The sequence below is a fragment of the Heptranchias perlo genome, chromosome 20 (assembly GCF_035084215.1).
Source record: "Heptranchias perlo isolate sHepPer1 chromosome 20, sHepPer1.hap1, whole genome shotgun sequence".
Classification (NCBI taxonomy): Eukaryota; Metazoa; Chordata; class Chondrichthyes; order Hexanchiformes; family Hexanchidae; genus Heptranchias; species Heptranchias perlo.
In genome coordinates, this window is record NC_090344.1 from 5,346,788 (window position 1) to 5,359,397 (window position 12,610).

At 44.2% G+C, this 12,610-nt stretch overlaps 2 non-coding genes across 2 annotated transcripts; both read left to right on the plus strand.

The window, feature by feature from the left end:
- Positions 1-3,587: 3,587 nt before the first annotated feature.
- On the plus strand, positions 3,588-3,661 carry trnan-guu (transfer RNA asparagine (anticodon GUU)). Its single transcript has one exon. It is a non-coding gene; the product is annotated as a tRNA-Asn (tRNA).
- Positions 3,662-12,083: 8,422 nt separating this feature from the next.
- On the plus strand, positions 12,084-12,168 carry trnak-uuu (transfer RNA lysine (anticodon UUU)). The gene is given in 2 exon segments: positions 12,084-12,120; positions 12,133-12,168. It is a non-coding gene; the product is annotated as a tRNA-Lys (tRNA).
- The last annotated feature ends 442 nt before the right edge of the window (positions 12,169-12,610 follow it).

Sequence of the window (12,610 nt, forward strand, 5' to 3'; positions counted from 1 at the left end):
ACTTTAAACAATAGCGCCACGAGCAGGATTCCAATGAATCACCGAAAGACCCTGTCGAGTTTCAGATGTAACGCCTGAACCACTCGGCCATCACAAGCAGCGAGTGCTGGTAATGCACGGCTGTAAATCAGAATGCGCAAGGTACTCAGAGGAGATTTGTGAAATTACATGTTGTTTTAAACAGGTTTCCAACTGGACACAGAGAGCCCGATGCGATGCAAACGTTGCCGTTTCACTGGTAGAATTTGCACTTACCACGCGAGGGAACAGGGTTCGTTTTCCCGACCAATTAAGGAGCATTTTTATTCTGCACCTCTGAGATCGCCTGAATTGGGATAAATTCACCTTCAGTTTCAATTTGCACACCGCCGTGAGACATTTTACTCTCTCCTTGTGTGTTGCGTCGACAAACCGGCTGCATTCTTGCCTCTGGACCTCAAACATGCTGGAGAATTAAATCAATCCTGCTTTCTGCAACGCTGAAAAGATGTGAGAAAGAAATGAGTGAATCTTCACTGGAAATAGTGAAACAGGAGGATTCTGGGATTTGAACTGGGGACCGCTCACATATCAAACATTGAAACGCCCAAAATGAAAACCATAATCCGAGAACACGGAGCCGTCGGTAACACAACCGTACAACCAGTCGAAAATTTCCCTGCGACCCACAACCGATCGCCCATTCATTCAGACCGCTTCTGTCCATCGAATCATAGAATGGTTACAGCACGGAAGGAGGCTATTCGGCTAATCCAGCCCGTGGCGGCTTTTTATAAGAGCAATCCAATTCGTCCCATTCCCCGGCCCTTTCCCGGTGCTCTGTATTTTTTCACTTCAAATTCATTTCTTAAGTCACGATTGAATCTGCTTCCACCACCCTTTCAAGCAGCGCATTCCAGATCAGAACTACTCGCTGCGTCATTAAGTTTTTCCTCATATCGCCTTTTGTTCTTTTGCAATCACCTCAAATCTGTGTCCTCTGGTTCCCGACCATTCCGCCAATTAGAATCACAGAATCACAGAAGCTTCCAACATGGAAACAGGTCCTTCGGCCCAACATGTCCATGTCGCCCAGATTATACCACGAAGTGTCCACAGGACACGTTTCCACAGGTAAGGACATCTCACCTTAAGATTCTTTCCAGCAGAGTGGGACAGGTGATCAGAGTGACCGGGCTCGAGCGGCGCAATCGGTCCTTATATGAGTTACAGGCTCGGGAAATGCTGGGGTTGTTAATTCGAGTCTCACCAAGATCAAACAATCCTTTTCCTTGTGAACATTTCGACCGGAGTTGAAGGTACAATTGGTGTGATGCAAAATGCATCCACTTATCTGAATTGCCATGTGGTTCCTCCGGACTACTCGGTTGCAAGAGCAGATGAGATGTTTAGTATTACTTGTTTACAGGAGGGAGGCTGCAGTTTTGCAGACACAAACTATGATTTTGATCCATCTTCAAATCGTGGGATTTAACTGGAGCTTTAAACCAGAAACAGAGGCCGCTCAGCCAGGATACTTTCCATCCTACACTTCAGGAGCTAGTTTTACAGGAATAGAATTACTGCAAGCAAGAATTCTACCCCTGAAGCACCAATGTTCGCACGGCAGCAGGATGAATGTGTCCAGTTAGAAACCTGTCTGAAGGAACATGCAGTCTGACAGAGCCGGAAGTCGAGCAGATTGACTTTCGGTCTGAGCAGATGTTGAGTCTCCTTCTTGAGAGAGTTTCGCCAATCCAGCTCAGAGCGGTTTAAGAATCATGAATTCGGATGTGACTGGAGCCACTTGTGTAAGATGAAGTGTCGGGGGCAGTTTCACATCCCTGACGGACATTAATGATCCTGTTGCGGTTTTGCTGTAAAATTTCACTTCCCAGCTCCCGAACTAAAATCCAACGCCGTTGCAACTCGAATCCACAACCTTTGAATGGCTTATCAAACAAAACAAGTAGAAGTCCAACACACTAGCCATTGCGTCACAGGGTCAGTTGCCAAAAAATCCCGCATAAAAAGAAAGACGTGTTTCTCCGGTCCAGGGGCAAAGTGACAATGGATGTTATTCAAAAAACTGTCCCCTCGAATCTGTCTTTATATATTTTTTTGTAAAGCATCGATTTTAAAAGTTATAAAAAGCCGAAATAAATAAAGTAAATTATAAGAATCGAATCCGTGATTAAGGTGTTACAACATACTCTAAGCAATTGAGTTAACCGGCCGTATTAACGGTCCATTAGATATTTTAATTAATTTCTATACCTGAACGCTAGTTGGTCGCGCTTTCTGTACTTGGACCCCTAAATCTCTCTGCTCCTCCACAGTTCCTAGTTTCTCACCATTTAGAAAACATTCTGATTTATCTTTCTTAGATTTAAATTGGATGATCTCGCTCACCCCCACATTGAACTATATTTGCCGCAGTTTTCCCCACTCACTGAATCTATCAATTCCCACTTTTCAACTTCCTGCTTCAATCTTCATGACTTATTGCGTCACCAGAAGGCTGCGTGTTCAAATCACGGGGTAATCGTTACTTTTCCAGCTGATCAGATTCTGGATCGATCCGGGATGAATATTGCATCTGCTTTTTCTCAATAAACAGAACCTTGCTCTAAAGTCTGCTTCTCTGGTTCTCAAATTTCAGGAAGGCGTCTCATTCCGCCCTCGACTTTTGATTTTGACCTGCGGTTGAAACTTTTGCAAAGATGGAAAATAAGTCCCCAAATCGCTCCACGTGAATCTTAAACGCTTTGGGAAGACGTTCAATGCAAACAATCAGGAATTTAAAGGCACCTCAATGACCTGCACTTTCTTGGAATGAGTTTTGTTCGCCATTGCATTCGACCGTGAAATCGCTCCCGGCTTTCATCTCACTGAAGTGAAGAGTGTGACCGCGTTACATCTGTCAGAGTGTAAGTGACGAGTTTGGGGTCGGTGTGGGTCGTTTACAAATTTTGAAATCTCACCAAGCAGCAGAGAAAAAGAAACTTGGAATCAAATTGTCCCTGTCAGTGATGAATTGAAGTGAATATCGCTCCAAGCAGATCTGGACAACTCGCAGTGCAGCCGCACAGGAGTTCCAAATCCACCTTCTCGCCACTCGGCAATCGCATGAACTGAACTTTACTCTGACCCAGTGTCACCGCGCTGAAATCGCGGATGTCTCGGCCACACTTTTTCTGAACATCATGGTTCGTGGTTTAAGAGTGAAAACTGCCGTCCGCTTCACTGTAAGTGCAAGAGACATCTTTGGAAACACCGAGTCGTGTCACAGACCTGCTCGTCGGACCTGCTCATTTCATCTCATCTCATTTTCAGCAAACCTGAATATTACTGGAATAGAGAATGGCGAATCACAGCTCGAGAAATCAATCCTCTCGACCACGAGGGGACGGAGTCTTCCAACAGACAGGTGTTTAATGGCAAGGTGAGTTTAATGTTCAGGAATAATAATGCACAGATTTTCACTCGTGCAAACTTCACACACTTTATGTTGGAAAAGTAAACTGATAGTGGAGAGAACTTATTTTGATCGCTGCAAACTGAATTTTTAGTTCGTTGAATCAGGAGTTCAACAGCAAACGTGTGCTGTCTGTGTGGCGCAATCGGTTAGGGCGTTCGGCTGTTAACCGAAAGGTTGGTGGTTCGATCCCACCCAGGGACGGTGGGGAAACTTTTATCTTCACGGTCTCGCATTTCCTGGTTCTGATGTTTGTTTTGGCTGCAAAACAAATGCCCGGTTTCGATGGCCAGCTGAGCACGGCCGATCTTCCATCATTTCACCTGTGATTGGCTTCGCGGAAATCTGAATTCTTCTTGACGGACAAGGTCCGAAGGTTGCAGGAGAGCCGCTTCACTCTGACATGGATATTTCTGCAGTGAGTGACGCCAGACTGTTTCCACAATGAATGTCACTCCCTTTTATTTTGGAAACGCAAAATTGTATTCACATTCCGATGGGTTTCAGTTGATTTGTGAGAGATCATGAAAGGATCCTGCAGCGCTGCCTTGGATAATAACAACAGTTCTAAGCCGCATTTCAGTCGCGGCAACAAATCACTGCATCCGAGTATCTGCACCCTTAAATCCGAGTATCTGCGCCCTCACACCGGAGTATCTGCGCCCTCACACCGGAGTATCTGCGCCCTCACACCGGAGTATCTGCGCCCTCACACCGGAGTATCTGCGCCCTCACACCGGAGTATCTGCGCCCTCACACCGATAACTCATCAACTGTCCCCAATCATCTTTATGAGCGTCAGGAGACCTAAACAAAACACAACAGTGAAGAAATTGGCTTTATGATTCTTCACTAATGTACGGACACATTTTTGTTCACGGTCCTTCAAGGGAGATTTGGGGAAAGTGGCCGCTGATACTCAGAAACCACTACTTGTTGCTTTTTTTTTTTCAGTGGGCTCGTTGGTCTTGGGGTATGATTCTCGCTTCGGGTTTGTTGTTTAAAATATGTGAGAGATCCCGGGTTCAAATCCCGGACGAGCCCTCATTTCCCCCCCAGACTTTAGATCTTGAGCTGCTGTTCAAACTGGCAGGGTGTTTGGAGGTATCTCCATGATCTCACGTCCTCTGAATGCATTCTACTTGTAATTGCAATTGACCTTGAAACCGCTCTCGGATTTAATCTCACTGAAGCAGAATGTGGCCGCTTTTTATCTGTCAGCGTGGAGGTGACGAGGTTGTGGTTGAGAACCGCGGGCACACCTGTCCGGACATTGGTATTCAGAATGTACAAAATGCTGTCTCAAATACTCTGTTGTCATCCAGCGAGCTCTAGTTTTGCATGCCCAACCTTTCCCCGAGTAAGAATGTATCCAGTCTGTACCCGAACTATCTCCTCACTCAAAGCCTCCCATTGCTCATTTACTGTTTTACCTGCCAATTTTTGATTCCAATCCACCTGGACCCGATCCCTTTTCAACTCGCTGCAATTCGCTCTTCCCAGTTGAGTATTTTCATACCTGATTTTTTCTTGCATTTTCCATAACTACACTAAACCTGCTGCAAATGCTCCCCCAGAGAATCATGCTCCACTTGCCCCACTTCTTTCCCCTAAATAAATCCAACACGGCTTCCTTCCTCGTTGGGCTGAAAACATACAGATTAAGAAATTTCTCTTGTACACATTTCAGGAATTGCTCGACCTCTTTGACTTTTACACTGCTATATCCCAGTCTATATTCTGATAAATGAAGTTCCCTTTTATAACTACTCTAAAATTATTGCATCTTTCTCCAATTTACCTGCCAATTTGCTCCTCTATCTCCTTCCCACGATTTGGTCCCCCGATAGAATGCATCCAGCAGCGTAATAGCTCCTCAATTGTTCCTTAATTCTAAACAAATAGATTCTGCCTTTGAACCCTTAAGCATGTCAACCCTTTCTACCGCTGTCACAGTATTTTTGATCAATAGTGCCTGCTCCCCTCTAGCCCCGCCCCCCCTCCTTTTTTCCCCTGCCTTTTCTGAATACGTTGTAGCCTGGAATATCGAAGTGGCCACTCCTCCACTTGTATGAGCCAGGTCTCCATTATTGACACTATAACATAATCCCATGTTACCACTTGTGTCTGCAGCTCACCAACCTTATTTACCAAGGATGTTAAACACAACATCAGGGCATAAAGGTCGGACAAGTTCCAATGCCCAATTAAATGTTCTATACACTAATGTACGTAGCATAAGAAATAAAACAAGTGAATTAGAAGCGTAAATTAAGCTTATAGTGCATGACGTAGTGCTCATCACTGAGACCTGACGACAAACTGGGCATGACTGAGATAAATATTTCAAGTTATAAGCCGTTTGGAAAGGATAGGGACATTGGAAAAGGCGGTGGAGTAGCGATATTGATGAGGGATACTATTACTGCATTGGAAAGAAGAGATATCAGTCAAGGTGAGCACGCATTAGAAAGGCTTTGCGTAGAAATGAGTAACAGAATAGAATACAAGACTTTGGTGGGAGTTGTTTATGGACTTCCGGATAGCGGTGAAAAAGTAACAGGATACACAAAAGCGGACAGGTTGTTAGGGGTCTGGAACTCACTGTCTGAAAGTGTGGTCGAGGCAGAAAACCTCAACTCATTTAAAAAGTACTTGGATGTGCATTTGAAGTGCCGTAATCTACAGGGCTATGGACCAAGTGTTGGAAAGTAGGATTAAGTTGGATAGCTCTTTTTCGGCCGGCACAGACACGATAGGCCGAATGGCTTCCTTCTGTTCTGTAATTTTCTGTGATTCCATGATTCCGTGTGTGGGAAGGGATTCACTCAGTCATCACACGTGCTGAGACACCAGGGAGTTCAAAAGTGACTGCAGGAGTTGGATTCTGCTGTTAATCACATCCAGAACTGAACCATTTTCATTCTGACATTTCGAGTTTGTTTCTTCTGATGTTAATAACCCCCATAACTGGGCTGGAGTTTAATTTTCTGTATATCTGTTGAATAAATCAGCTTTGTTTTAAACATCTTGTTGTAGATTTTGGTCTTTCCCGCCTGAGTGTTTAGCATCACCTGACTGGAGCTCAGAAAGGACAATCTGGGGGGAGGATCGTCCGATGGGAACAGAACTTCAACCTGGACACAGTCCTTCAGGGCCACACTGAGAGGGGCAAACGGCACTTTGGTCTTCCTTGGCTCTGTTCACTGATAGCAAAGTCGCCGTGCGGCATCCAGTCTAAAAATGACTGGTAATTATTCTCTGAAGATTTAACCTCTTTGTCTGACAGTCCTGAGTCGACCATTTAAGGCAGGCGTTAACTCATTTAAAATAAACCCGCTTAAAATAAATGGGTTATGAATTGTGATTTCTGTGAAGCCAAAGTTCCATTCCTTTATGTGATTGATGTGCCTGCTCTCCGACTACAGGGTAAATGGTGGAATATCAGCCCTGCTCAGCCGGCAATGATCACGGTACATTTTCTTGCAGACAAAACACACATTGAAACCCTGGAACTTTGAGGTGATGAATCCTTAGGGAAAATAAAATTAGGGCTCAAACCATCAAACCTTCGCGTTAAACGATAGCACCACGAGACAGGTGAAGAATTTACCGACTGAACCAATAATTCACTCAGCTAACCTTTGAGGTTGCAGTGACCAATATAACATTTGTCTACTGTCAGTCCAAAATGAATGATTGAAGCTTGCAGGAGTGAAAATCCAACGAGCCGGTCTTCACTCTTAAATCAGCAACTATGAAGTTAAGAGAAACGTGCCAGATAAATACTCGATTTCAGCGCGGTGACACTGGGCCAGAGTAAAGCTCAGTTAATATGATCGCCCAGTGGCGAGAGGGTGGATTTGGAACTCCTGATCGACCGCACTGCGCATTTTCAAGATCTGCTTGGAGCACCAATCCCTTCAATTCATCACTTACAGGGAAAATTCGATTCTCGGTTTCTTTTCCCCGATGCTTGGTGAAATTTTAAAATTTGTAAGCGACCAATATCAAAGCGAACCTCGTCACTGACATGCTCACAGATACAAAGCGGACACACTCTGCTTCAGTGAGATGAAAGCCCAGAGCGGTTTCAAGGTCGAATGCAATTGTAAGCAAAGCTCGTTCAATGAAAGTGCAGGTCATTGAGGTGCCTTTAAAGTCCTGATTGTTCGAACTGAACTTCTTCCGAAGGTGCTTGAGATTCAAATGGAGTGATCTGGGGACTTCTTTCCCCTCTTTGCAAAAGTTTGAACCGCAGGTCAAGATCAAAAGTCCCGGGTTTAATTCGGGCTTCGACTCTCGAATCGAGAATTATACCCCGACCTCAACCAGCCCAGAGACAAGAACGTGTCCTTCCATTGACGTGCGACGGTCACATTCCATGAGAGGTCGATCTGAAAATTGAAAGGGCATTTTTGAAGAAACATTTTGATCAATTTTGTGTTGGCTCTCTGAACAAGGACAAACACCACACTGTCTGTTTTCGCATGTCAGATTCACTCAACATCATAAATTACATAAAGGCGCCGCTGAGAGTTGAACCCAGAATCTCCTGTTTATTGGACAAGCGCTTTAACCAACTAAGCCACGGAGCAAATTCCTGGCTGTGGTTTTCACCTCCTCTCATTAATATCTATCAGCCACACGTCACATTCTGTTGGGGGTTCAGACTGTTCCATCTTTGTCTATTTCGGTTGCCCGTTTCCCAGTGAATCCCGACACTGCCTGCGTTTCAGGCTGTGTTTATCTGTGTGTGTCCATCAGTGCGTTGATACACGGATGGATATGTTTGCTTGTGTTTGTTTGTTACATTAAATAATTTAGAGGATCAGACAATTCTCGCTCTGACACTGAAGAACTAATGAAGCAAATTTCACAGCGAAGTGTTGTTCATCGTGGTGCTGAAATTTAAAAAAAATCTTAAGAGGTGCAAAAAGGGAAAACGAGAAAAACTTGTGAAGGAAAATACGGACAACTCTCACGGTATTAACAGTACACAACGAGAAAGAAGGGTGACTTGGAGTAATGTGGGCCCCTGAAAGACGGATGGGGGCGATATTGTAATTGAAAATCAGGAAATGGCAGACTTGCTAAACACTCAAAGAAAAGGATGAGGGTAATATCCCAGAGACACGAGGAAAACTGAAAATAAATCAAGGGGATTCAGTGCAAGTAAAATAATGGTAATGGAGAAAGTAATTGGACTAAAGATAAACAAATCTCCAGGACCTGATGGTTACCATCCCAGGGGATGAAAAGGAATCGGTGAGGAAATTGTACATGCTTCAGTCATGATCGTTCAAAACTCTCTTGAATCAGGAATTGTTCCATGGATTGAAAAATTGGCACTGTCACTCCATTATTTTGGAAGGGGAGGAGAGATAAAGTAGAAAATTACAGACCTATTATTCTGGCGTCTGTTGTGGGGAAGTTACCAGTATATGTTATTAGGGAAAGAATGACTGAGCACTTGGATACACATGAATTGATCAGAGAGAGCCAGCATGGATTTGTAAAGTCGAAGTCAAGTCCAACGAAACTAGTTGAACTTTTTGAAGATATAATAACGTGGTAGATAATGGAGTGTCTCTGGGTGTTTTATGTATATTGACTTCCAGAGGCATTCGATAAGGTGCCACATGAGAGACTGTTAACACAAATGGGAGCACATGGAAATTAAAGCAACCCATAGACATGGGTAGGGAGTTGGTTGGGAGTTAGGAGACAGAGAGTAGGGATAATGGATCTGTGCTCAAATTGACAGGATGTGATTAGTGGTGTCCCCCAGGGATCTGTTCCGGCCCATCAGCTTTTAACTATATGCTTAAATGACGTAGATGAATGAATGAGAGCCGCATATCCAAGTTTGTCGACGACACCAAGTTAGGAGGCACAGTGAGTGGTGCAGGTCGGAGCATAAAGTTATAAGAGAAATTGATAGATTAAGTGAGTTGGTAAAACTGTGGCAGATGGAGCTTACATAGAATTACATAGAATGTACATCTCAGAAACGGACAATTCGGCCCAATTAGACTATGCCGGTGTTTATGCTGCAGACGAACCTCCTCCAACGCCTCTTCATCTAACCTTATGAGCAAACCCTTTTATTCCTTTATTCCTTTCTCCTCCATGTGTTTATCTAGCTTCCCCGTAAACGCATCCATGCGATTCGTCTTAACTACTTCTTGAGGTAGCGAGTTGCACATTCTAACGAGTCTCTGGGTATATATGGTTCTCTTGAATGCCATATTGGATTAATTGGTGACTTTTATTTATGGCCCCAAGTTTTGGAATCATCACCAACAAAAGTTCAAACACCTTTTCTACATCTGACCTATCAAACCCTTGCATAATCTTGAAGTCCGATATCAGCTCAGCCCTCAGCCTTCTCTTTCCTATGGAAAAGAGCCCCAGTCTGTTCAATCTTTCAATATGGGGAAGTATGAACTTTGGACCTAAGCAAGATAGGTTAGAATATTTTCTAACTGATGATAAGCTCGGAACTGTGGAGGAGGAAAGATGTTTTCGGGTCCAAGTGCAGAAATCACTAAAAGTCAGTGGACATTTGCAAAAAATAACCCAAAAGGCGAATGGAATGTTGGCCTTCATCTTAAAGGGAGCTGGAATTCAAAGGGGTGTACGCTATGTTACAGTTATATAAACTCTTCTGAGACCACATTTCGAGTACTGCATTCAGTTCTGAGCACCACACCTCAGGGAGGATATATTGGCCTTGGAGGGGGTGCAGCGCAGATTCACCAGAATGATACCGGGGCTAAAATAGTTAAGTTGTGCGGGACAGGTTGCACAGACAAGGTTTGTATTTCCTTGTGTATAGAAGATTAAGTGATGATGTCATCGAGTTGTTGAAGGTGATTAAATGAGCCAATGGTGTGTGTGTGAGCTGTGAGACAGCTTGAAATACCAATCCTCTCCACCACTGGGGACTGGGTCTTCCAACATGCAGGGATTTTCACTCTTGCAAGTTTCATCCACATTTTCCGCTCTTCATTTCTCCGACTTGTTTGCAGCGCCTTTCCCTTCAATTCAGGACTTAAAGGAAAAACTCGATTCTGCCGTCAATCTTCGGGTCACATGGTGAGATTTCAAATAATTGAAAACATCCCTTATCACTCTCAATATCGTCACCTACGCGTTTGACGAATGCAAAGCGGCTTCAATCGCGGTTTGGCTGCACAACTCGTTCAAAGATACTGTCGGTAATTGGAGGGTCTTTCAAGTCATGACACGAACATAACAGTTCGCACTGCTGTTTTCCGTAAGACGCTTCAGATTCATGGGGAATGATTTCGGTCTGGCGTTTAAATCCGTTCCCTCTTCACAAATCCACCTTTGAACCCGGGACTTTTAGCATTTTTGATAACCGATAGCAAACTGGTTTGTCCTGTACTGTACATTACTTTCTAAATATTACAGATAAGCGGAGCACTTGAGCTGTCACAGCTGTGACTTTGACTTTTCTCCCTCTCCTCTCGATCTCCCCGGCAACTACCACTAATCACAATCTTCTGTCTCACTTCTCCATCAGAAAGTTCCGAGTCTCGGTTTTTAAATGAAATAACGCCCATCTCTTCAATCAACGACAGCTCAGAGAGAGTTCCTTAGTTTCAGATCCCAATTTCCCCAAATCCTCAAAGTAGCATGAAAATAATTGTCCTTAAGTTAATAATAATAATATAATTAAAAGTTCTTATCGTCTGGGGTTTTGTTTCAGATTCCACGGCTTTCAAATGTCGCTGCGGATGTTTAACGAATCGCCTCTTGGCTGGAGGCTTCTGTGTGGGAAAGATCACGAAGCGATAATTGAGAGACCGAGGATGAAGCTGTTTGATGGGAGCACTGGTGACACAGACCGTGCGCGGCTCCAGTGGCGCAATCGGTCAGCCCGCGTCATTTCTATAATAATTATACCCTCGAGATTGTGAGCTCCAGCGCCATGTCAATAGTTGAACCTTCCAAACATTTTGACCAGAGTTCAAGGTACAACCGGTTCCACAACGCATCGACTTCTTCATGTCCCCATGTGGGCACTGAGGCTCCTCTGGCCTCCCGTCTTGCAATAGCAGGCGAGAGTTTATTTGTTTATGGGAGGGAGTGGGGGCAATTGGCGAGAGCTGAAATGGTAAAGCGGCCGGCACAACATCTTTAAATCTAAAGAACCAAAAACACAATTCTTCTTTCCGTGAAGCAGGTATTCATCGGTTTGAGGTGTCGTGTAGGGAAAATTCGGGAGGCAAATCTGCTGCCCGTTGTCACGGTGTAACGGGTGAAATTATTCAGCTTTCAATTGTTGATCGGCTGAAATGTCGAGAGGCATTTTCCAGCTCCCATGTGGAAAAAGTTTGGCTTTTGAGCCATTGGGTAAGGTGTTTTTTTTTAATTGCTGCTAACGAATGACAATACATTTTGTACAAACAAGAAGAATTGCAAAATCACGAGTTCACTGTCCATGTTTCTGACATCATGTTCAACAGAAACAAGGATTCTCCTCAACACGTTGCTGAAAATTGGAGAAAAGGGATCCTCACCCGAATTGGACATCTGCAGGGATAATTCTGAGTCCTACCATGAATCTGTATGATGGAAATTAATTAAGCAGCGAGCCTGGATAGCTCAGTCGGCAGAGCATCAGACTTTTAAAACCGGTAGTGATCTGAGGGTCCAGGGTTCGAGTCCCTGTTCAGGCTAAAACTTTTAAAACAGCTGGCAAGTTCTGCTTTTCCAGCGGACCGAAAGGAGCAAGAGTTGGCCATGCAGTCCCTCGAGCCTGCTTCGCCAATTTGATAAGGTAATCGCTGATCTTCGATCTCAACTCCACTTTCCCGACCTGTCCCCATATCCCTTGAGTTCCTTCGTGTCCAACATTCTATCCATCTCAGTTTTGAATCTATTCAATGGCTCAGCATCCACAGCCCTCTGGGGTCGAGAATTCCAATGGTTCACAACCTTCTCAGTGAACAATATATTCCTCATCTCTGCACTAAATGGCCGGCCCCTTATCTTGAGATTATGACCCTTAGTTTTAGACTCTCCAGCTAGGGGAAACAGCGTCCCAGCATTTAACCTGTCAAGCCCTCTAAGAATTTTATATGTTTCAATGAGATCACCTTATTATTGAAAACTGCAGAG